At 41.2% G+C, this 23,193-nt stretch overlaps 1 protein-coding gene across 13 annotated transcripts in view; it reads left to right on the forward strand.

Annotated features, from left to right (window-relative positions):
• The window catches only part of APBB2 (amyloid beta precursor protein binding family B member 2), a 341,418-nt gene that overhangs the window by 288,155 nt on the left and 30,070 nt on the right, over positions 1-23,193 (forward strand). The window contains exon 1 of one of the 13 annotated variants that reach the window (XM_074951517.1): positions 6,967-7,281. The exons of the other annotated variants lie outside the window; for them this stretch is intronic. The gene's annotated coding sequence lies outside the window, so the exon portion shown is untranslated. Of the gene's footprint in view, positions 1-6,966; positions 7,282-23,193 lie in introns of those variants that run through there. 13 annotated transcript variants of the gene reach the window in all.

Genomic DNA, 23,193 nt, shown 5'->3' on the forward strand with positions numbered 1-23,193 from the left:
CCTTTAGGGCCTTATCTGTTGATAGTGCTACCCTTTATTTTTTTGTTTGAACCAAAGACTCCATTGCCAGGAGCAAAGTTATGGGTGACATGATATTTCAAACTTCCTTTCTGGAGTAAATCCTTTTGATTTGCAGGCATTTATTAAATCTTTAACTGTCGGATAGGAATATATTACTGACCCATTTTTGGAAACGTGGCCCTATTCCAAGTTTTCTGAGTTCTGCAGAGAAGTTGATTTACTGTTCCTAGTCAAATGATGCGTCCTTATCCAATGATAACGCAACTCACAAGTCAGCTAGAACAGCCATTATTGTCCGGCGTGCAGACTCTTGCCCAGATTTTCTGCTGTGCCAAGTCTCCACTTTCTAGTTATCTGTTTGGCTAAGCCCCAGCAACAGCCCTAGGATAGAATACAGCAACTAGGAGGGCATAGAGGACGGACTATGCGACATGCTAGCTGGTGATAGCTAGAGCAAAGTGTTCTCTCTCCACACCTCTGATATATTCCAATGCACCTTGTTCACCAGCATTGAGTACGCTGACTCTCTGCCAGCTCTCAAGCTCCCCCAGTTCTGAAGCTTTCTCAGCTGGCCAGATTTGGCTGGTTTGGGCTTTGTGCTCCTCAAGGAGGTTGGAATGCAGCAGACAATGTCACCCGTTACCTGCTGCAGGCTTGTTTGTTATGGATCCCCTTAGTTTTGCCCATGCTACAATGCATCTTCAGTCTTGGGACCTGTGTTTCAGCTACGATGTTAATGTCTCAGTTTAATATGGAGATAGGGCAGTATGACTTGGTATGTTTCATCTTTCCTAGTTTTTGTTCATGACAGTTAAGGATGGCAAGCACCCTAGTAGGAAGGAGTATGTAACAAAGTCATGGGTTGCAGACACTGAATGTTGCCAGCTTGCATGATTTTTGTTGTGACTCTTGCAATATTTGGTGTCTTTTCTTAAAGCACCAGCTCCTGAAGGGAGGTGGCTGGGTGAAAATATCAGCTTTCATTTAAAAATTAAAAAGGCAAATTCTTCATCAAGTGCTGGTCTCTATCTGTATTGTACTGTGGGCACAAATGCTTTCCATGTGTCTGAGACCGGAGAATTCTTGCAAGTAGTGTCCATTGGTCTGTGCCTGCACACTCGACCTTGCTCTTCTCATGTTCTGTGTCGAGGGTACAAGGGGTGGTGTGGACCCACTGCCTCTCTAGTTCCTTCTTACCACCTCCTGGCCTGAGTCAGCATCCTCCCAGTGTCCAGAGCTTCTCCTTTTTGTCTTCAAGTCTGTAAATATTTAAGAGTTTTAAACAAGCTGTTTTAAACAAACGGAAGAAGAGCTCTACGTAAACTTGAAAGCTTGTCTCCCTTATCAACAGAAGTTGGTCTAATAAAAGACATTACCTTACCCACCTTGTCTCCCTAATATCCTGGAACGAAGATGGCTACAACAATGCTGCATGCAAAGTTTTAAACAGTTATTTTACTTCAGCATAGTTAGTGTTAGTCGTTTTTATACTATATTTAGTAATGGAACTCCCTAACCTCCCCGGAATGGGACTTAGATTATGCCCGGGACACCAGGTTTTAAAAACTGTCTCTTGTCCCTGCCCTTTCTCAGTTAGAGACAACCACCAGTACTGCCTTTGTTACCTCTGAGAAGCTCATATCTCTGCTAATGCAATATCTGTCACTCCTTTCCCATCTGGACTCATAGGCGCAAGAACTCTGGCTTAAGAAACATCACATGGAAAAAGCAATGAGGCCTCAGTTGGACTCAGGCTGGGGAGATCTCCCTGAACATTGGCCACAAGCATTTTACCACCAATGCTCTTATGAACTACCCAGTAAGAGACAGAAGGTACAAAGACCATGTTACCTGGCGTCTCCCATATCAACCCATGCTCCCCTGGCCAGGAGGTACTTTTGACAAGATGTTCGGGAGTTTTCAAACCAGTTTTTATGCCATCCCCACCTGATCCCCAAATCCGCTTTGGTGACCACCTGGGACTTTTTTTCTTCCCATCTGGAGGGCAATAACAATAGACAAGTGGGTATTGGATATCATCCATTCCAGCTATACCATCAAGTTTCTGTCCCCACTTCCTTCAAAGTCCTCTTTCCCATTCCTCTTTAGGACCATTCTCAAGATGAGATCCTCCTTGTATACAGAAGCGGTCAGCTTATGGAATTGGTGTATCAGGAAGTATATCACCCTATCAGTAGTGCACCTTCCAGTAGACCAGAATTCACAGGCTGACATCCTCTGTGGGCACTTCACCATTAACCATGAGTGGGAATTATATGTTTCAATGATGAACAAGATCTTCACTCAGTGGGGAAGCTCTGCTTGGGACCTGTTCACCTACCAGACAAAAAGGAAATGCAATATATATTGCGCCTGGGGAGCTCAAGGCCTGTCCTGAGAGGTGATTATCTGCTACTCCCTTGGAAAGACCATTTGAACTATGACTTTCCTACCATCTCGCTGCTACTTCGGGCTCTTTGGAAAATTCAACAGCGTGGATCACAAGTCATCCTCATCACAATCAAATGGCTCAGACGGTTCTGGTTTCCAGATCTCCTACAAATGTGAACTTGCCCACTCATCAGCATTCTGCCCTTTCTGGATCTCTAGATGCATGAGAATGGTACGGTCAGACACCCCAACTCAGGTGCTTTTCATCTCGAAGCTTGGTATTTGGATGGGTGTTGAACCTAGAATGTTCCTTCTCTGAAGCTGTGCAAAGTGTTCTTAATAATAGCAGAAAAGACTTCACCAAAAAATGTTCTTTAGTCAAGTGGAAACGTTTCTCTGTATGGGCTCAGCAAGACCATAGGTCTTTCCCTTAACTTCCTACAGGTTCACTTGGTGGAAATCAGTGCATCACCCACCAACAGAGGGATATTCTGTCTTTACTCACCCAGTAATGTCTAGGTTCCTAAAAAGTTTAATCAGAATCTTCCCACCAGTAACAAAGAAAGCCTCTTAACTTTCTGCACTGACTAATTCACCCTTTGAACCCCTCTCTACATGTTCAATGTCTCATCTGCCAGTGACGATAACCGTCCTAATTGCCATCACCTCAGCTAGAAGGGTAAAACTTGGGATGCTAATGGCAGACACGCCCCTGCCCATACACAGTAGTCCATAACGACAAAGTTTCTCTACAACTGTACCCAAAATTCACCTCCAAAGTAGTTTCAGAATTTCACACTAATCAATCTGTTCACTTATCCGTGTAATTTCTGAAGCCCCAAGCTTTGAATGGAAAGAAAAGTCTTCATTTCCTTGAGACGAGAAGAGCTTTGGCATTTTACTCACAGAGAATGAAACAGATCAGAAAGTCACCTAGATTGTTGCTGTAGTGGAATGAGTCTGAGAACACGCTATTTCCTCCCAGAGAACCTTTTAAGTAGATTTCTGTTTGTATGCTACTTTATCAGTTGGCACATCCGCCTCCCCGACATGGAATAAGGGCTCACTCTACAAAAGCACAGGCAAACTTTGTAGCATCACTTCACAAGGTACCCCTGCTTGATATTTGCAAGGCAGTAACATGGAGTTACATCCACGCATTCACAAGACATTATATCTTAGTCTAAGCCTCCGCCACTGACTCATGCTTTGGGATACAGGTTCTCCAAACAGTCATATCATTTGCATTCTCAAACTCTCCTCCTCTTACAGCACTGCTTGTCAGTCACATACAGTGGAATATGCATAGGGACCAGCAGTCAAAGAAGAAAGGGAAGTTACTTATCCTTTGTAACTAATTGACCCTACTTTCAAGAATTCTCCGAGTCAGGCACATGGAGCACATGTGTACCCACTGTGAAATTCAGATAAGGATCACACATCTCAAAGAATTCTAGTTTAAAAGGCTAAATAACTTCGCTTTTATAGCCCTCACAGTTGTGGAGAAATGCCTGAAAGAGTGAACCAGGTGCATCGTAAAGGCTTAGAAGCCAGAGGCAAATAAAAAGAACCCAAAATGTATTACTTTTTAAAAATCTCATGATTTTTAAGCCAGTTTTATGATTTGAGGGGGCATATTCATGATTTTTGAAAGCTGAGGATTGGCAATACTGGAGACAACAGGCACAATTTTAATTACTAAGCAAATCACATACACAGACTCGTAGCTGGGACCCAAACTCTGGCTTTTCAATTTTAAAAGCTGCCACTGAAGCTGCAGGAGAGTTCCCTTAGCTGACAGAGAGATATGTCCTTTATCCTTTCTGTGGACCAGCAACTAGAAGGCACAAACACAGACTAGAGCGGGAGAGTCAAGAAAGCAGGCCTGAATGTTAATAGTGATTTAGATAATTATTTCTTAGCATGGGGCTAGCCAAGGTCAAATATTCATCCATAACTGGATTTTTGCTGGAGGGTAAGGAGATAAAAGCTTGAGAAATCATCTGTACTACATACCAGTTCAACATGGGATTAGAAATTAATCTCAGATCACTTTAGGTATTGAAATATATCAGCACTCTTTCTCCCCCATCAAATTCTATGCCCATGTCTTTGACTCTGCAAAGCCTGAATAAGTTAACAATATGGAAATCCTTTTGATAAGGTTGTGTCAGTTCCCTGAGTAATACTTGCGATATCAAACAAAACAAAACTGGTTTGTAGCTGCTGAGCATACATAAAGTAAAATTAAGGAAGAGTTATTATCCAGCTTAAATGTGAGATGGAATGACATAAAATTGATTTTCTAAGCTATTTAAGAGCATAACAGATGACAGATGTGATGACTTAATTTTCATGTAGGTTATTTTGGGGGATTTATTTTTAATTTGAGACTGTTTGAGCTAGCCCTCCAAACCTGATCTTAGAAGGACTCAACTTGTTTGTTTTGAATAGGCAGAGTAGTTTCTCTCTTCCTGCATGGGTTTAAAATGTGTAAAGTTTTAAAACCAATCTTTACATTCTGCACTGTTTGAATGAAAGTGTATTTTTGGTTTTTTTTTTCTTTTACAAATAAGACAGCTGTGGATGCTCTTTGATTTGGAACAAAATTGTGGGAAGTATTTATAAGCAGTCAGATTTCACATGATATTATTTAGACCAGAGGTTTTTAACTGAGGGTCATCATGGCCCCCAGGGTGTTGTAAACAGGTGGGGGGAGAGAGGGGAAGGACAAGACTGCCCTGATCTCATTTTATTAAATGGGATGGGAGTCACTGCATGAGAAGTGGGTTCTGGGGCGGTCCCAGAATGGTAGTTTCTGGTTTAGATACCCTCTTGATATACATTCAAACACCAAAATCTGGCTTTCAAAAACCAACCTATTTTCATTATTTGGCATTTTCCCCCACTCCTTCGCTTTCCCTTCTTTTTCCTCTCTTTTTCAGTGACATTGACAATTTTTAGTTTTGGTTTTTCATTGAAAAACTGGGGGGAAATTCAAAATTTCCTGCAAAAACCAACAATCTTTTCCAACCAGCTCTACTTTTCTTAGGGCATAATTCTACTTTGTGTGACTATTGTTTTGCTTATATGTGTATATTTCTTTTTCTCATCCTCTCATTTAGAAAAAGGATAGTTTGAAACTTACTCTGTATATCATTTGGCACAGTTCCACAATTTTCCACTGTTCCATTAAATTGCTCTTCTTGTGTAAAAGCAAATGAAAGGGGTTGAGGGAGGGAAAGTTCTCAGCTCACACAAAACAAAGTCAGCATGTTAAAACATGGAAACTTGGCTTCTCTCCTTAGTGTCCATTTAAATCAGTGTCTAACATTGTTCTTATGAGCTCTTTGTTTTTGCCAGTTGAAAAACCACCATATCCTGTTGTACTTTGGTTGTTGAAAGTGAAACAGAAGATTATACCAACAGGAGAAGAGCAGTAGAGAGGGAAGCCCTCAGAAATATCAAATTACTTTTGCTTTCACATGCAGCTTAAGCAAGTTATCTTGAATGCCAAATGGAATTGGATAACAAGTGCAGTGTGTGGTCTTACAGAATTAACGAGTCCATTAAATTGCACGTTTGCTTTGAAAATGTCTAAAAGTGACATCTCATTTCTCAATGGATTGGCCTCCTCTTTGTATCAAGACTTTCAAGAGTCATATCCGCTTACTGTGATGGCAAAATTATTTTACTGCCTTGCTCCTGGTAGCCCTACAGATCCAACACACCTAAGAAATAGGGAGCTGGATCTGTTCTTCTTGTGCATCAGTAACAGAATTATTTATTAAGTTCCAACCTGTTACTCCTTTGAAAATCTGTTGAATGTAATGGGATTGCACAGGTGTCATTGAGGCTTAATTGGCCTGCTAAATCTGATAGTGATGTTTATGAAGGACAGAATCTATCTAGACTCCCAGAGCCAGGCTGATATTGCATGGCTGACAGTTAGATAAAATATCTTTTTTTACTTTATCTGAGCACATTTGATAGGGAACTCACTGAAAGCCAATAAACCTGCTGCCCTGGAGTGTCATTTTTACAGTCACTTTAGAGCAAAACCCCACTTTATATTAGATGTACAGTACTGTGCATTAATATTTTGGAGTATCAAATTATTTGAAATATATATTTATACAGATCAAGGATTCGTTTCACTGGTAGTATAAGCAGGTGTGACATCACTGAAGTAAATGGAGTTGTGCCTAATTCTGCACGCTGTAATTTGGCTTTTTCGCTGCCTTTTAAAAAGAGAAAGCATTGTAAAACATTTAATTTTCTATATTGAATCCTATTTAAACTATTTTGGTTAATGCACAGCAACAAACAAAAACGACAAACCTTTGCACACTTTCAACTTTCCAAAAAGGTTGCTTCTAGTCCAGCAGATTAGAGTTAATTGTGCTTACAAGACAGAAAGATAATCTACAATAAATACATTGTATTGAGAGAGTGGAAAGACTTTTTTAAAGCCAAAATGTAGTAAACACAAAAATGGTTAAAATCAGTGATAACAGGGAGAAAAAGACACACCCCTGGCTGAACCATGCAGCTCAGGAGACAGCATCCACTCATTCACAGCTGTATCCAATCAGCACGGCCGAGCACAGTGAGTGAAGAGAGAATGAGGGCGGCCTGATGAAGAGAGTGGGAGCGGACAGGATTTGGTTCAACTTGATACAAAATGAATGAGCTACCATTCCCAGGAGTATTCAACACAGGTCATTGAAGTACAAGTAAATGGCTGGATCCAAGAGCAGTTTGCATCATCTGTACATTTAAAGGGGAATAGGACCATGCAGGGCATTGAGTTGGGTGGTTGTATCTGACGTGCTTGGCATTAAAATCCTGTTTGCTGCAATCAAAAAGGTAAGAAACTTAAAAAAACCCAACCCAACCCTACTCCTCCCACCATATAACCACAATGGAAACATAGGAGTAGCCTTTGTCTCTCTCTCACTGTATTTTCAGAGCTGTGGTACATTAGTTTAAAGATCCTGTGTAGCTGCCTGCTAGGCAAATGACAGCTTCTAGTGTGACAAAGGCAAGTCAGATTTCTTTTCTCAAGAGCTGACACTTAACAACCTTCAGAAAGGCATTGTAGCAGAGATGTGGGAATATACGGTATGCTGTAAGTATTTGTTGCTTCTCCCCTCCCCCCTTCCTTCCCCTTCAGATGTTGCTTATTTGAGCGGTAAACTGATGAACATAGCTTAGACCTTGAGATGCTTGATAGATTCGTTGGTCAGTGTTCAGTTCAGAATTCCTGTTCCTAAGCTGGCTGCAGTTGCCGACTTCATGGTGACCTGCCTAAATCTGTGTGTAATTCTGTTGTGCCTGGGCATAGTTTGTTTTTATTGCCAGTGCTGTGTTAATAGGCAAAAAGATGGAATAACAGTAAATTGCAGAAAGCTCATTTGCAAAGGATGACGTAAATCTGTATGTGCTACTTCATATATATAGTGCCTATGTAATTTTTTTGATAACCCATAGCTAACCATTATCCTGTTTTTCAATAGATCTTTGACAATGGAGATTATTCATTTCTAATTCATGAGTCTTTGATTTTGAAATTTTATAGAGCTTCATAAAGAGTGAATATTTCATAAAGATGGAAGAACCATAACCCCATCAAATTCTTGGTAGACATTTAATGTACAGCATATGTGAGACAGTTCATGGCTCTTTTGACAGAAGAAGAAACTTAAATGATTTAAACGTTATGTATTAGCTTGGGTGCTCGGGGACGAATCTGTGCTTTCTCAAGCCCATCTGTATTCCTGAAGAATTTAAAACAGGGTGAATTTCATTGATTTGATAATTGCTGTAGAGCTGTGAATCCTCATTACAATATTGGGTAGGGGGAGGGAAAGGCAAACATTTAATCTTTTTTTTTTTCCCGCCTCCACTTAACTCAGCAGTGTTACTCTTCAGTTGGGTTTGTAACATGAATTGCGGAACCTCTTTGCTTTCCTAATATCTGCTAATTTTTGTTTCCTCAGTATAAAGGGTATTGAGCATTTCTGAGGTTTGATTTAGTGTAATAAAACATGCAAAGAGGCTTTTCTCTCAAAACTATGACTTTAATTACATTTTTGTAGCTGTTACTTCATGATTGACATCATTTTAATAACTTTGGTTGGGAGGGGTACTGCTATTTATCCCAAAAACATTTCTTAAGAGAAGAGCTAGTTTTAAATTGTTTATTGGTAAAATGGTAGCTTTATTTCTGTAACTTGGATCTTTTCAATAATAATATTGGTTTGATATATCTGAAAAAAACAAACCTATATGGTAGCTATGAATAAAAATTTATGTTCAACAATAAACAAAAATAACCACACCTATAAATGTTTTAAGTATTTCTCCATTGTATTATTAATTAGAAGGGCCAAACAGCAATTGAAACTGTGTAAATTAATATTTAGATGATTAAGTATGTATTGATAGACTATACAAATTCTTGGAACTGTTACAATGTTGAGTAAACGTATTCAGCAAGGTTTTTCCAGAGCTGTTATGCTTTAAGATAATGAAATAAAAACTACATATAGTAGTGGACCAAATTCTGACCTCATTGACACCAGTGTAATTCCAGAGTAACTGCATTGATTTAAGGGATTTACATGGCTTTAATCCAAATTTACTACACCAGTGTCACAGAGTGCAGAATTTGCTCCATTGTATTTTGAGAGGCCTCTTCAGAACCCTTATTTTTTGGCTGAAACTGGTCCATGTCAGATTTAAACGAACCAGTTTAAACCAGGAAATAAAAATCCATGAGATATATTCAGTTTGGTTTCTCCATTATGGGATGTAATTAACAGGTCTTTGACATTTGTTTTTGGTACCTGACAAAGAAACCGACACTAATAATTTTGGTTGTATTCTGTGGCATGGAGGTTTTGTCTGATTAATGCCTATACAAATTTCTAAAATAGCTGCACTGGAGGTAAATGTGTTTTCTGGTTGAATTTGCTAATCTGTCAAAAATAACACTTTAGCCATCTGAAATGGAGTTCTGCTGAATTGGGGAAAGGTTGTCTGCGATTCCTTGTTCATTCTTTTTCTGCTGCCAAGACCCATTTATTTCCCCTAACAAGCCAAACTTTTTATGGTCTGTTCATATTTAATTACAGAGTTTCTTAGGAGACAGGAAACAATGCTATTCTATTACGTGATGAATTCTGGTTGTATTAGGTGACCATAGGCAGATGAAGGTACCTTAGATATCAGATGATATGCAGCATAGGGCTAGAAGTGCACTGACTGCTTCGTTTGAGGCACTGCATTCAATTTCTATAACTTAGGAACTGTGGTTGAGGGGAACTCTGAAAAAATACTAGAGTAATCTTATGCTGCTGTTCTGTAATTATTAACCTAGGAAACTTTTGGTTTATAGAGGCCCAGCAGAGGAGCAGTTGTGCCACATCAAGTATCAATATGACATTTAGCACCCAAAATTACCATTGTGACTCTGCTGCCTTGGTGTAGTCTTTAAGTATAGAATTAATTCATTGTTCCATTTTGGCTTTTTAAGTGATTTCATGCAGCATGTGTCAAACAGTTTGAGATATTTATTTTATTTTAAAAATAGAGCTTGAGTAGGTTACAGGGTTTCTATGTAGGATATGATTAAGAACATAAGGCCAGAACAAGATATCAATTTTTAAGCAGAAATCCCTGTTGCTTCCAGTGGGAATTTTTGCTTAAAAATTGATGGCACAATCCGGTCTGTAGTCAATGGGGGATTTTTACAGCAAGAGCTACAGACATTGATTTACTTGATTTTAAAATTTTGTGGCGGGGAGAGCTCTGAGACACAGGGCCAGATGCTCAGCTGCTGGAAATCTGTTTCTTTCCACTGAAGTCAATGGAACTGATGAGGTTGAAGCCTGTGGAAAATAAGGTTAGAAAACTGCCGGACTTTACACTCACACACAAACAACAAAACAAACAAAACTCTAAATCTCTGTTTTCTTTTCAATGCAAGCAAACTTATTTCTCAAATATGTAATAGATCTATTATGGGCATTAGTTGGTCTCTAAAGAAAAGAATTTTGTCCTGTGTTAAATTTTGAAAGAAATTTCCAAATACCCAGAGATAAAGATTACATTGTTTCTTTTTTATTTGTCCTGTTGTGTTCGGCTATTAAAGAGTGAATCCATTTTGTATATGCATTTTGCTGTGTCAAATGCTATTACAGTTCATAAACGTGTATTACAAAACCATAAAGATACATTCTCTGTACTCCGTAGGCTGGCTTTGGAGAAGTAGTGTATGAAGATGCACATCTATGCATTTAAGCAAATAACATTTATGAGCTTATAAATCCTCCAGTATTTGGAAGTGCAGAGTATTTCAGTTTATTGGTATCTTTCTGGTAATGAGGTGCCCAGAATTGGAGGCAGTATTCCATGTCTGCTCGTAGAAGTTATATAGAGAAGGGACTGTAATCAGCTAGCTTTGGTCATTCGCTTCCTCGGTGTCTGTGGCCGAAATATATATCAGCCCTTTTCACTGCCATATCACACCGCAAATGCAAACTCATGCCTAATATGCTCTCTGTTTCAGAATTTACTGCTTTCCAATTTTCTCCCTCACATTAAGTGTCTGTGTTACAGCTTATTCCTGCTTGAACCCTATAGGGCCCAGTCCCATCTCAAAGTCCTGCAGTTGTTCCTCGTCCGACTACTACTACCCTTTGGGCTGAGATGCTCCTCACCCCTGAGTTTAAAGACTAAGGAAGCAGGGCAAGATCCTGCTGTTGCTCTGAAAGAGGGCTGACAGGCTATACGTTCCAGGTATTGGGGGGCAGGAAGGTTACTTCTCAATCTCCTTGAAGACAGAAGATTGAGGAGGGGAAGGGGAAGCAGTCAGCCACAATCTAGATGGGGTACATATCACTGGGCCCACTACTCAGAAGATGACAGAAGTTAATAAGCAGGATCGTCCTTACCCATACACAAAGTACGCAGCTGCGTGCAGCTCCAGCCCCTGCTCTGGCTCTTGCCCAGGGCCCCGCCCCTCCCGTGCCCCTGCTCCGCCTCAGCCCCGCCCCCACTCTACAGCCGGGCTGGGCCTGCACTCACCAACAGTGGGAGTGCAGCAACCTGGCCTTGGCTGCACCACCGGTGAGTCCTGGGGGGGGGGGTTTCCTGCTGCCCCCTAAGCCAGCGCCCCCCGCTCCCTCCCCCAGCGGAGAGCTGGGGGCCAGCCCACCGGCTTTCCCCCTCCCCACCCCACCCCCCCGCAGAGGCCTGGGGGCTGCGTAGGGCCCCAGAATTGCTAGGGACGGCCCTGTTAATAAGGATGGAAAGGTTGAGGAGGAAGAAGAGGGTATAATGAGCTGTAAGTGTTGTCTGAACTCATTCATTGCTGGAAATTATCAAGTGTTAGGGCTTTCTTATTTACTACAGTGTGGTAGAAGATAGTAGTTTTTCTTTTTTGAATGTCATTGTGTGAGAACATCAAAGAGATTATAAGGAGCCTCTGTAAAGCGTTATGGCTTGGTTAAAGGCTGGGGCAAGGAGACTGAAGTTTGATTCCTAAATCTTTATTGGATCAAAGATGTTACTGTACACAATAGTGTCCGGTTTTTGCAGTGTAGGTAATACTATGCAGCATCACAGTCTCACATTTTACCATGGATTGTCTTTGTCTACTATATGTAAAGAGCAGATGGTAGAGAGGGTAGTAAAAATGTAAGAATAAATATAGAACCAGAGACATTTAAAGGGTTGGTTAAACATAGTTAGGGCCATGATCTGCCATTGATCTATACGTGTTCTGCACAAAAGACAATGAGAAGGTATGGTCTTATTTTCGGTGTGTTAAACTTACTGATAATCTAATGAGCTAGCATATTCTTTATTCAATCTTGTTCGCTTTACCAAAGAAGTCTGCATAATTAAACTTCATTATACAGAAAAAACACTTTTCTCCCTCAGATGCTGTGCAGGAAGCTATCGGCTTCTCCTGATATTTCTGTAAAAGTAATTAGCAAAGAACTGTTTGTGTTCCATAAATGTGTATTATTTTTAAAGCAAATGTGTATCTAAATGGACACTCAAGCTGCAATAAAAGATGTTATCAGTTGTTCACAACTGACAATAATTAACAATTATTGTTAAGCGAGAGAACAAAAAACACTGAGCCGTAGGGTTTGGTTATCTTTTTAAGCATGCTGTTGCCATATTCACCTTTTCTAACTGTGCTTAGTCATCTAATTGTACATCCAAATGCAGCTAACACATTACATGTGGTGTCATGATTTATTTTAAGAAACTAATATGTTTCTCCTACCTTAAAAAACAAATTATTGAGAAACAGCCAGTTTTGAATTTTTGGGGGGGAGGGAGAGAGAAAGTCATTTTGAAAATCTCTATATATGACAAGTGAGTAGTTCTTTAAGTAGTTTTGTAGTTTACCCTTATCACTTTTCAGTTTATTAGCTACACAGTCATTTGAGATACAGTGTAGATTTGATAAATATCCTTAATATCTGGAAGAGCCAAAAGAGGATTTAGAGCAAAACATAAATTATTTAATATTTTAACCACTTTCTTGCTAGTTTATTGGTATTGATAGCACTCTCTATAGGCTGATCCTGCCATCCCTAGCAAGCAAAACTCCCATTGACTTTGTCTATAAGGTGTGTAGGATCAGGCACTTAAAACTCAACCAGTAAGTAATATGGAAGACAGTGTTTCTGTCCTTTCTTTTTACATTGTTCTTCCCCTCTCTCACTAATGATTTTCCTCACAATCCTGCCTCCTCCCCCATTCATTTCTCCATCTTGCCCCCAAGTCCTCTCATTGATGCCTTTGCCTTCCCAGAGCTGTCGCAAACCATATTAGAATTTGTCTTTTGCCACTACAATTAGTTCCTTTTACCCTCAGGTTGCTGACCTCCATAGCTGAATAGTGCTTAGGCTTGATCTGTAAGTTGGATATTTTATAGCTGTGATCAGAAGTAGTTTTACATCAATCCCTTTTATAAGAATTGAGTTCCAAAATTGAGGGGAAATAACCTCAATACCACTCAATCATCTCTCTGCTTCTGCTCATATTTCATGGAGGACCTCTCCTGGGAGAAGGTTCTATGTCAACAGTATCATGATTCTTCCCCCACCTCACCTCTCTCACCTTTACTCCCTCCTTGGGCCCCAATATGAGTTCCTCTCCTGGAGTTCCACAGGGTCAGGATTCCATAGGTTTTACGACTGGACTACCAAGGGGTGGAGCCTCAGTGATGTTATCCTCTGGGCGCTTTGCAGAATTTGATCTGAAATCCAATTGAGACTTAAAGCTGCTTGAAAACAGCTCTTGGCAGTTACTGCCAATGACAGCCCAGCTTCTTCAGAGGAAAGCAGCAACTCAAAGAGTCTTTCTCTGAACAGGATGGTCCTTTCCCTAGAGATCCGCAGGGTTGGAAGTCTGCAGCTTCTTCCTCCTCAGTGGGTCCCTTAATCTCTTCCCTCAAGGGAATGATATGTCAGAAATTCTGCATAGGGATCTTTGCAGAGTTTCTTTGATTTCTTCTTGCCCTCCTATGTTTGTGGGAGGGCATGATTTGCTCCTTTTTAAAAATGAATCCCCTCAGTATGGAATACAGTGTACTCCTGTTTATCCGAAACCCTATTATCCAAGCTTCAACGTTATCCCAGTCCCTTCCTTGTCCCCCATTTATCTCATGCTGGAGGACAAGGAAGGGATTCAGATAATGCAGAGTTTCGGATATTAGAGCGGAGATCCCCGGTGTGGACTGCGAGGAGGAGAAGGCGGCTGTCCTGCTGCTGAATGGCTCTAGCGGCAGTGCAGGGAGCCCTCTGCAGCCCCTCTGTCAGTGGAGTGAGTGAGCGCGCGCAGCTGTATCAGTGCAGCTGTAGAGGGCCAGTGACACCCGATCCCTGCAGGTGCAAGGTGCCAGGAAGGCTCTGGTCCAGGAGTGATGAGCAGAGACCCCTGGCCAGGACTGCAAGGAGGAGGACCTGAGCTCCCAGCCGTGGGGGAAGCCCATCCCGCTGCTGAATGATTCCTGTCCTCTCAATTAGCTGAACTCCTGATTTCTTGAATAAAATCTGTATCCCCCATGCTATTCAGATAATTGGGAATATACTGTACATAGAATACTACATTCAAGATTCTTCACAGCCGCTCTTATAGCACCATAGCTAAAGCTGAGCTGGTCAATTCATTCTAAACATCTGCTTTCAGACACTTACAACCTTCTGTGGAATCTGCCATTTGAACTGGAACTTACCATGTTTGCTTTTAGTTTTGGGGCGAATTTCTCTGAGAAGTTTAAAGAGAATTCATTCGGCCATAACTGAGCTATCCAAATGTGAAAGAAACACATAGACAGATACAGTCTTTTTTGTGTGAATTAATTCGTAGGTTACAAGATGTGCTCAGTCTCTGCACAGACACATAGGATTCATTTGAAAACTACAATAAGGAATTCTAGTGATTAAAATGAGAGTTGGTCCCCCTTGACTTGTTTGTACTTTAGCATTTTAGAGAGTTCCATGGTGGGAATCCCACTCGTTTATTTTTGGCTGAAAGAAATTAAACAATCTATTATTTTTGCCACCCTTTACAGATTTTCCTTGTGCCTTTTTTCTTTCCCTTCCATGCTTTCTGCTGCAGTGGTATTGTCTTGTTAAAATATTATGTGAAATTTCATGTTGTATAATGGTAGAAGAATTAACAGATTCAGTTTCAAGGACTCACGTACCAGCAGATCAAAAATTTTGCATCCAATTACCTTAAGTATGTTTAAATTTTGCTCTATCCCAGAGGCACCTTTTTCCTTGTTTTTTTTTTTCCTAAGTGTTATTTAAAATGAAAAATAATCTACATTTTGGGTCTGAGAGACCACTTGAGTGCACCTTTCAAATGAAATTAAAATTTGGGTAATTCACAGAAAATTCAGAATCGTAATCATTTTTACCTTTCACATTTTTAATTAAAACATATTGATTATTTTTCAGATGAAATGTGCATTATTTTTCTTTTCTGATTAAATCCTGAGAAACTAGATTTTTTTTTCTTTCAAATTTTGAAATTCTGGGTCACTGAACTGTTACCATGGTCATAGTCTGTAGTTGGAAGTCTTTTTGATATTAGAAACATTAGGAGCTAATTTAAATCTCTGGGTTGTTAAAAGGGTTTTGGTATGCACAATGAGGTCCCTATTATGTGTGTAAAGCCAGTGGGCAACAATCAATAAATTATAGCACTGTGTAGACGGGGAAGAGGAATGGGCGGAATCATTGATGATTGGAGAGAGGGGTCACTCCTAGATCCCACTGAGATGCTCCTAGAATCTCCTCCCCATAACAATGGGGCTGATTCAAACCCTTCCATTTTAAAATTTCAGGCTGCAGCTCAGGGAACATATTTTCCCTTCATAATCAAATACAGATTTTCTTCTCAACTTCATTGCCCTCAGTGGCCACAATGTAGCACATCAAGGGCCAAGAAACTCCCAGGCCACAGGTGGGACGCTGCTGTCTATTGATATTGAAGGATATAACACTGCTTCTGATGATCCTGGAAATGAAACATTTTTCAATGACGTCATCATCAAAATACAACCACAAGGATAATTTAAATCCCTGTATCGAGCTTTGTAACAGCTCTTCAACATCTGCTTCATTCAAGAGCAATCTGTTCATCTTCAATATGGAAAATAGGGCAGAGATCAATTTCTGATTATGCTCTAAAAGCAACTGAGACGAAGACTGGAATTTAATAAGAAGTTGAAACCTTCTTTTTATGCTGACAGTTTTGCCCTCTGCGTAACACATAAAGAACAATTTAAAGAATGAAGCCTGGATATGTTCCTCCAGGCAGATTTAAACTTCTAGGTCCACAAGTAAATGCTGTGAGTGAAGAAACAGAAGAAAAATGACCTAATAATGGCTACAAGTTTGTATGGGGTGGGGGGGGATACATTTGTGCTTAATGCTATTAATTCTACGTGAGAAAAGGAAACGGCAAAGTATTCTGTTCCAGTTGCTGATTATTCCAAGTCAGGAAAGTATGACAAGAAGGTCTTTGCCACTTTCTCAGATAGTAAAAATGAAATGAAGAGAAGGTGCAAACTCCTCAGGTGCATTCATCCTAAATTTCTGTTGTATGGATGTTAAGCACACTACTCAAACCTCATTGAGAAAGTAGTAAGACGGAACATAGTCCTAAAGCACATTGCAGATGTTCACGTGTCCTTCCACAGCTACCTTTTACATCACAGTTGGTTATTTGAAAAAGGATGATTTATTTCCCCCTGCTTCACACTGACACTTGGTGAAACTATCAGGAACATTGTTTCTACATTTTGCATTCAGCTACCTCAGCGCCACATATAGAGGTACTATAATTTCTCGACTCCTACTTGATATTATTTTGTTTATACATTTCATTAGTATTTTAGGATTTCATTCATGCTTTTGGCCACAGCATTGCACTAGGAGCTCATGTTCATTTGATTACCACCATGAGCCCCAAGTCTTTGTCAGAGTCACTGCTTCCAGGGATAGCGTCCCTCATCCTATAAGCATGACCTACGTTTGGCCATATATCTAATGAGTACAACAGAGTATTACCACAGATAATGCTGAAGAAAAAGAGAGACACCAATTTAGAGGGAAAGTGACAACAAATGGCATCTAAATAGTAAACATCTATCTTAATATGCATACATGCAAATATCTGATTTGTACACGTGCATTGAGTTAGGCATCCGAAAACCTAACCTAAAACCTGGCCTAAAATGCATATGCAGGCCCCTCTGAAAATCCTAAATTCATTTTCATTTCTCTTCTTTCTTACCCAGCCCTTGCTGTGTGAAACATGTTTTCCTCTTTGCCTCTGTAAGTGCCCCTTGTTTTCCAATAGGATAGAACCTGAAATCATGCTGAGCCCTACATTCATTCTGTCCCTGAAGTTGTACATTGTACATGAACCTCACTCAAATGGGAGATCAGCCTCCCTTCCTTGAACGAGTTCTACCCTTTTGGGGGTGAGAATGAGAGGGGATCTATTCTTTGGGCAAGAGAGTGGGATCAGGAGTATCTTAGCAATGGGAACAGGATGAGCAAATGTAATCAACAGTTGATTGTCCTTTAGGCCCCACATCTCTGGCAACCTTGTAGTCAAAGACAACAGATGAGACCTCTCATCCTAGTGACATCATTCATTATCCCCATAGAGGCAATGTACACATGTCTAATCTAGGTTCTAAATGCAGTCAACTCACCGGTAACTGGCTTGGGCAGCGGTTCTCAAACTATGGGTCAGGACCCCAAAGTGGGTCACGACCCCATTTTAATGGGGTCGCCAGGACTGGCTTAGACTTGCTGATGCTGAGGGCTGAAGCCCGAGCCCTGTCGCCCAGAGCCAAAGCTGAAGCTCAAGGGCTTCAGCCCTTACAGGCCCCCTGCCTGGAGGGCTTCAGCTTTGCCCCCCCATTCCCCTGAGCAGTGGGTCTCAGGCTTCAGTTCCCCGACCTGGGGCTATGTAGTAATTTTTGTTGGCAGAAACAGGTCGTGGTACAATGAAGTTTGAGAACCCCTGGTCTTGGGCAATGTCTGGTGTTTTTCTCACACAGCCGTCATTTGGCTCAGAGGAATGGAGCTTTCCTGTATAGAAGTGTGTACTTATCTGCAAATTCCCACTCCATATCTTTTCTCTTCTGGTTATGGAAAGAGCCTAGGAAGCAAACAATCGTGGCATAGTAGAGGAAGACCATGGCCACACTTCCTCAGGGCATCCCCAGTGACCCAAGTGTCAGGGTAGCGAACAAAATCTGAGTAGAACAGTTGTGAAGACACGCCTCCATGGACATTTGCCCCATGCATGTGAGCTTCATTAAGTACTGGTGGGAGATTGCCTGGGCTGCAGGACCCTGTAATAGTAGGGAAATAACTTGAGGGAGGTGACTGAAGAGAAGATTGGGCTGTCAGTTTTGCAAGTTTTTAACATTTGGCAGGCCAATGTAAACGCTAGGCTCCCCCATAGTCTCAACCTGCTAACGCTTGTTAAAACTACAGACTTCCTTGTTTTCACTAGGATTTTACCCCATGTTCGTTACAACATTAGCTAACATGAGTTAAGAACGCATCCTTTTCCTATTGAAGACCCACTATTGGAGGTAGTTCCAGTAGCCAGCAGTCACCAGCTGCAGCATCAGTGCAGGTCTGGAAGAGGCACTGGAATACAACAACAATTACTGCTGTTCTGAGCAGCATGGGATTCGATAGCAGTGCTACAAAGTGCCAGCAGCTCTAGGGTGGCTTTGGCCCTCAGCAGTGGCAGCTATCTAGGTGGATCCTGGAAAATCTAGTGAGGGGTGAAGGGCAAGAGGCAACAACCAATGAAGGAGTGAACTAGCTACATTTTGTCTGCTTCTGCCTGGCCTCTTTCCCTTCCCTTCTCCCCAGCCTCCCTCCCCCCCCCCCCCCCCCCCACCTGTTGAGAGCTATTGGGCTGCAGTTGGGAAATAAAAAACAGCTTGGGTTAAATCACGTTAGTTTAGTATTTGTTAAAACAGCTTTGAAGCTAAAATCTATGCTGATTTACACCAACTGGCTTCTGTGGGGTTTCACAGGGGCAAGTTGGGGCAGAATTCAGCCATGGATATCTCAGAGGGTGTAATTTTCAACTGAGCCCAGGTGACTTTGATTTTCAGTGCTACTTGTGCTCCTAAATCATGAGAGCTCTTGAAAATCCCACAGATGGAAAAGATTTAATTTGGCTTCAGTTTAAAAAGACATTTCATTTTCACCATCTGGGTTAAAAAGCAGACTTACAAACTCTTTCAGTTTGGGCAATCAAGGATTTAACAGTAACACTGTGTAAGGCATGTTTTTAAAACACATGATTGGTTTGTTGTTGTCTGTTTAAATAGCAGCTCCTTTTGGAAACACAAAGGTTTGCATAACTTTTTCATATGTGCTTACTGCATGCTGCTTCCCATATTTGTATGTGATATTTTAAGCTCGATTACCTCTTGATGTTGATATGCCTGTGCTGCCTCTCTAAATTCAGCTGATGCCTCTTGGCTTCATTATATGTTTCCAAAAATACAAACTTCAGCACCACAGGATTCAACCAGAATAAGTGCTGAAAGGAAATAGTTGCAGTACGCCTAGGTAAGCTAAGCAGGAAAGTAATATTGAATGTTAAATGTACAGTACTGCTGTCAACAGTTCTGTCTCATTGTATGCTGGACTTTTGTCTGTGTGAATGCTTTCTAACTTGCTCTTTCTGTTCTGTTTCTTCATGCTTTCCTGGATTCAGAGAGAGGTAAATGATTTTCATTTCTCCATCATTCTCCATGTTTATCTGCCTAGCACTCACCAAACAGTGCCAGATTCAGTCATCATTGTCTTACAAAAGCTAACCTGTAGTGAAGTAAACTAATCCTGTACCTGATCACATTTTTAATCCAGTAATGACAGTATTGCCAACCCCATGCATTCAAAAATCGTGACTCAGCCCTCCCCCCAATCATGTGACTAGTTATAAATCATGAGATTTGGCGGGGGTCGGGGGGAGAATCATGGTTCTTTTTACGTGCCTTCTGGTGTTTGAGAATTTAGGGTTCATATTTTCCAGCTCTTCTCTTCTAGGCCATGAGGACTAGAAACTTTTCTTATTAAATAAAAGCTCAGATTCGCACATAATTACATGACTCCAGGAGCGAGGAGTTTAAGAAAAACAAAAATATCATGAGAGTTGGCAACACTGAAATTATTCTCTTCATCCAGTGTTTGGGATGACAGGTTGTCCTTCAAGTTATATAAACTGTCATGTATGCATTTTTTATCTGCATGTTGTGCAAAGTTATTGTTTAGGATTCTCTATAACACTTCCTGTTGTATTGGAACACGTACAGTACTATTCTACTATATTGTTATCATTTGCTTTGCAGCTCAAGGGCTATAGTCAGGCAGCAATTTCTTACTGGTAGAATTGTACTCCACAAGTCAGAATTAGGTTTCGGCCTCAGTCCAGTTATGTTTGTTCTTCTAGATAGTAAAGCCCTGGCACTGGAACAGGATGGAAGGGAGATAGTTTAGAGATGTGGACATTTCCTTGGGTTTGCTTCAAGGAATATAATGAGACTACTTTACAAGCTTGACTGGTTTTTAATCAGTTCTTTAGAAAGCACTGGCCTAGGGAAATGTTTGAACTTTCTTGGTGATTATGGCTTTGCAAGCTAATGTACATTTCATGCATGTAAGAAGTGATGATCATTCTAGGCTAACATTAACAAAAGTGTGCTGTGATCTGCTTCTCTGGTTGTGAAAATACTGTGATTAGTTTTTCTGTCTGAATAATAAAGAAAAAAGGGAAACTATCACTCCCAACGGCTTAATAAGGCAAATCTCAATGAAGACACTGTTCTAGTATTTGCTGCCATCTTAAATTAAATGTGCACTTGAGCTTTGGGCATCTCAATTTGATTTCTTTATCAGTTATTTAAATATTCCTTACAAAGGCTTGCATCTTTCACTTGTATCTGCGAAGGTAGTATTCTAGTATCGGGATAGCCGTGTTAGTCTGTATCCACAAAAACAACAAGGAATCCGGTGGCACCTTAAAGACTAACCGATTTATTTGGGCATAAGCTTTCGTGGGTAAAAAACCCACTTCTTCAGATGCTTGGAGTGAAAATTACAGATGCAGACATTATAATACTGACACATGCAGTATAATAATGCCTGCATCTGTAATTTTCACTCCGTGCATCTGAAGAAGTGGGTTACTTAACTACGAAAGCTTATGCCCAAATAAATCTTAGTCTTTAAGGTGCTACCAGACTCCTTGTTGTTTTTGAAGGTAGGATTGTTGTCTAAAATATCTAAATATTAATTTTCTATAGTAAATGTTTATCCAAGTTACATGATTGGCATCAAAGAGGCTGTTCAAAGATTTAAAGACTAATCTGGAGAATAAAGCCCCTGTGATGCTGCACAGTGTGAGTAGCAGCAGTACAGTCTTTCCCATGCTGTCTCATCCATGTACCTTAGCCTTGGAGAGAGCACCTCTAGAGCTGAGTAAGTAGTTGAATCCCCATATACCTTCCATAAACTTTCTGAAGTAAGATGGGACTTCTTCTCTAAAAGAACTGCAATGTGAAGGTTCATGCTAATAAAATGTTAAGGGTCAGAACCTCAGCTGGTGTAAATTGGTGTAACTCCACTGAGTTGAATGGGGCTCTGCCAGTTTCCATTAGATGAGGATCTGACCCTAAACCTCTATCTCTAGCCACAAAAAAAAACCAGTGAAAATCCAAATTTGAAATGGAAGCCCTGTGCTGACACTCTCTTCCTGACTCGTCATACAGTTCCTGCCCCCCTAACTAGAGCCAGTCGGGAATTCTTGAATGGTTTTCATCAGAAAATGCCAGTTTGTCTAAAACGAAACTTTTGCGGGAAAGGGTGCATTTTTGGCAAAACTTCTTATCGGGAAGGTTTCTCAGATCCAGGATGGTGTTTCTGGTGAGAGACAGAGAGAGAGACCCACCACAGAATGTGGGGAAAGGGTAAGTGATTCATTATGCTTAATAGCCATCCCTCTGCCTAATCAGGATGTAGTGCTAAGTCTGAAGAGAATCCTGTCTAGTCCTCTGTTGGAAGGGTGGTGTCTATGACATGGAGACACAGAGTTATATGGAAAATAGGTGGGGGCACTTAGAGCTTTGAGAAGAGGATAGCACGTACATGAAACTGGGAATGAAAACCCTGGAAGCATAGAAATATTTTCAGATTGGAGCATGGCTTGGAGCCTAAGGTCCTAAAGAGCTGAATGTCACAGAGGTGTCAGGTATGGGGGGGCAGAAGGAGGGGTTAAAAATTAAATAATTTGAAAAGGTGGGAATGATCTCTGAGATGTCAACAAATAACAGAAAGGCTGGGACTTTCTTTCACTGTGAGAACCTCACATATAAGGTTGCCAGGTTACAATTGTTAGGATTCACATTCCCACTCAAGGTGGCCAAACAAACAATGCCCAAGGAGACGACTCGAGAGTTAGTAAGTGACCTAAAAAAGTAATTGGAGAGAAATTCAGAGGCTTCCAATACAGGATAATTAGCAATACAAGCTATATGCATGAATGTATTAAAAAGGCAAGTGGATTGCCTTCAATGCTAGATCACGCAAGGAGAATTCAATAACTGCATAAAAGTAACTGATGTTCTTCTAAAAAGAAACAAATTTTTAAGTTCTCATCTGAAAGAGAACTGAAATAAGAATTCTGGGGCTGCTAGTGGGAGAGGGGACCTATCTATTTCTGTTGGGGGAAATCCTCTGTCAGAAATCCTGCATCCTCTCACCTAGGGTTGCCAACTTTCTACTCTCACAATACCGAATACCCTTGCCCCACCCCTCCTCCGATGCCCCACCCCTTCTCAGAGGCCCTGCCCCTGCTCACTCCCACCCTCGCTCATTTTCACCGGCCATCTGAGGGTGCGGGCTCTGGGGTGGGCCCAGAAATGACGGGTTCAGTGTATGGGAGGGGGTTCTGGGCTGGAGTTAGGGTGCGGGGGGGGGGGGGTTAAGGCTCTGGCTGGGAGTGTGGGCTTTGGGGTGGGGCCAGGGATGAGGGATTTGGGGTGCAGGAGGGGGCTCCGTGCTGGGACTGAGGGGTTCGGAGGGTGGGAGGGGGATCAGGGCTGGGGCAGGGGGTTGGGGCGCGGTTCAGGCTCCAGGCAGCGTTTATCTCAAGCGGCTCCCGGAAGCAGAGGCATGTCCCTGCTCCGGCTCC

The sequence above is a fragment of the Natator depressus genome, chromosome 4, assembly GCF_965152275.1.
Source record: "Natator depressus isolate rNatDep1 chromosome 4, rNatDep2.hap1, whole genome shotgun sequence".
NCBI classification, from domain to species: domain Eukaryota; kingdom Metazoa; phylum Chordata; order Testudines; family Cheloniidae; genus Natator; species Natator depressus.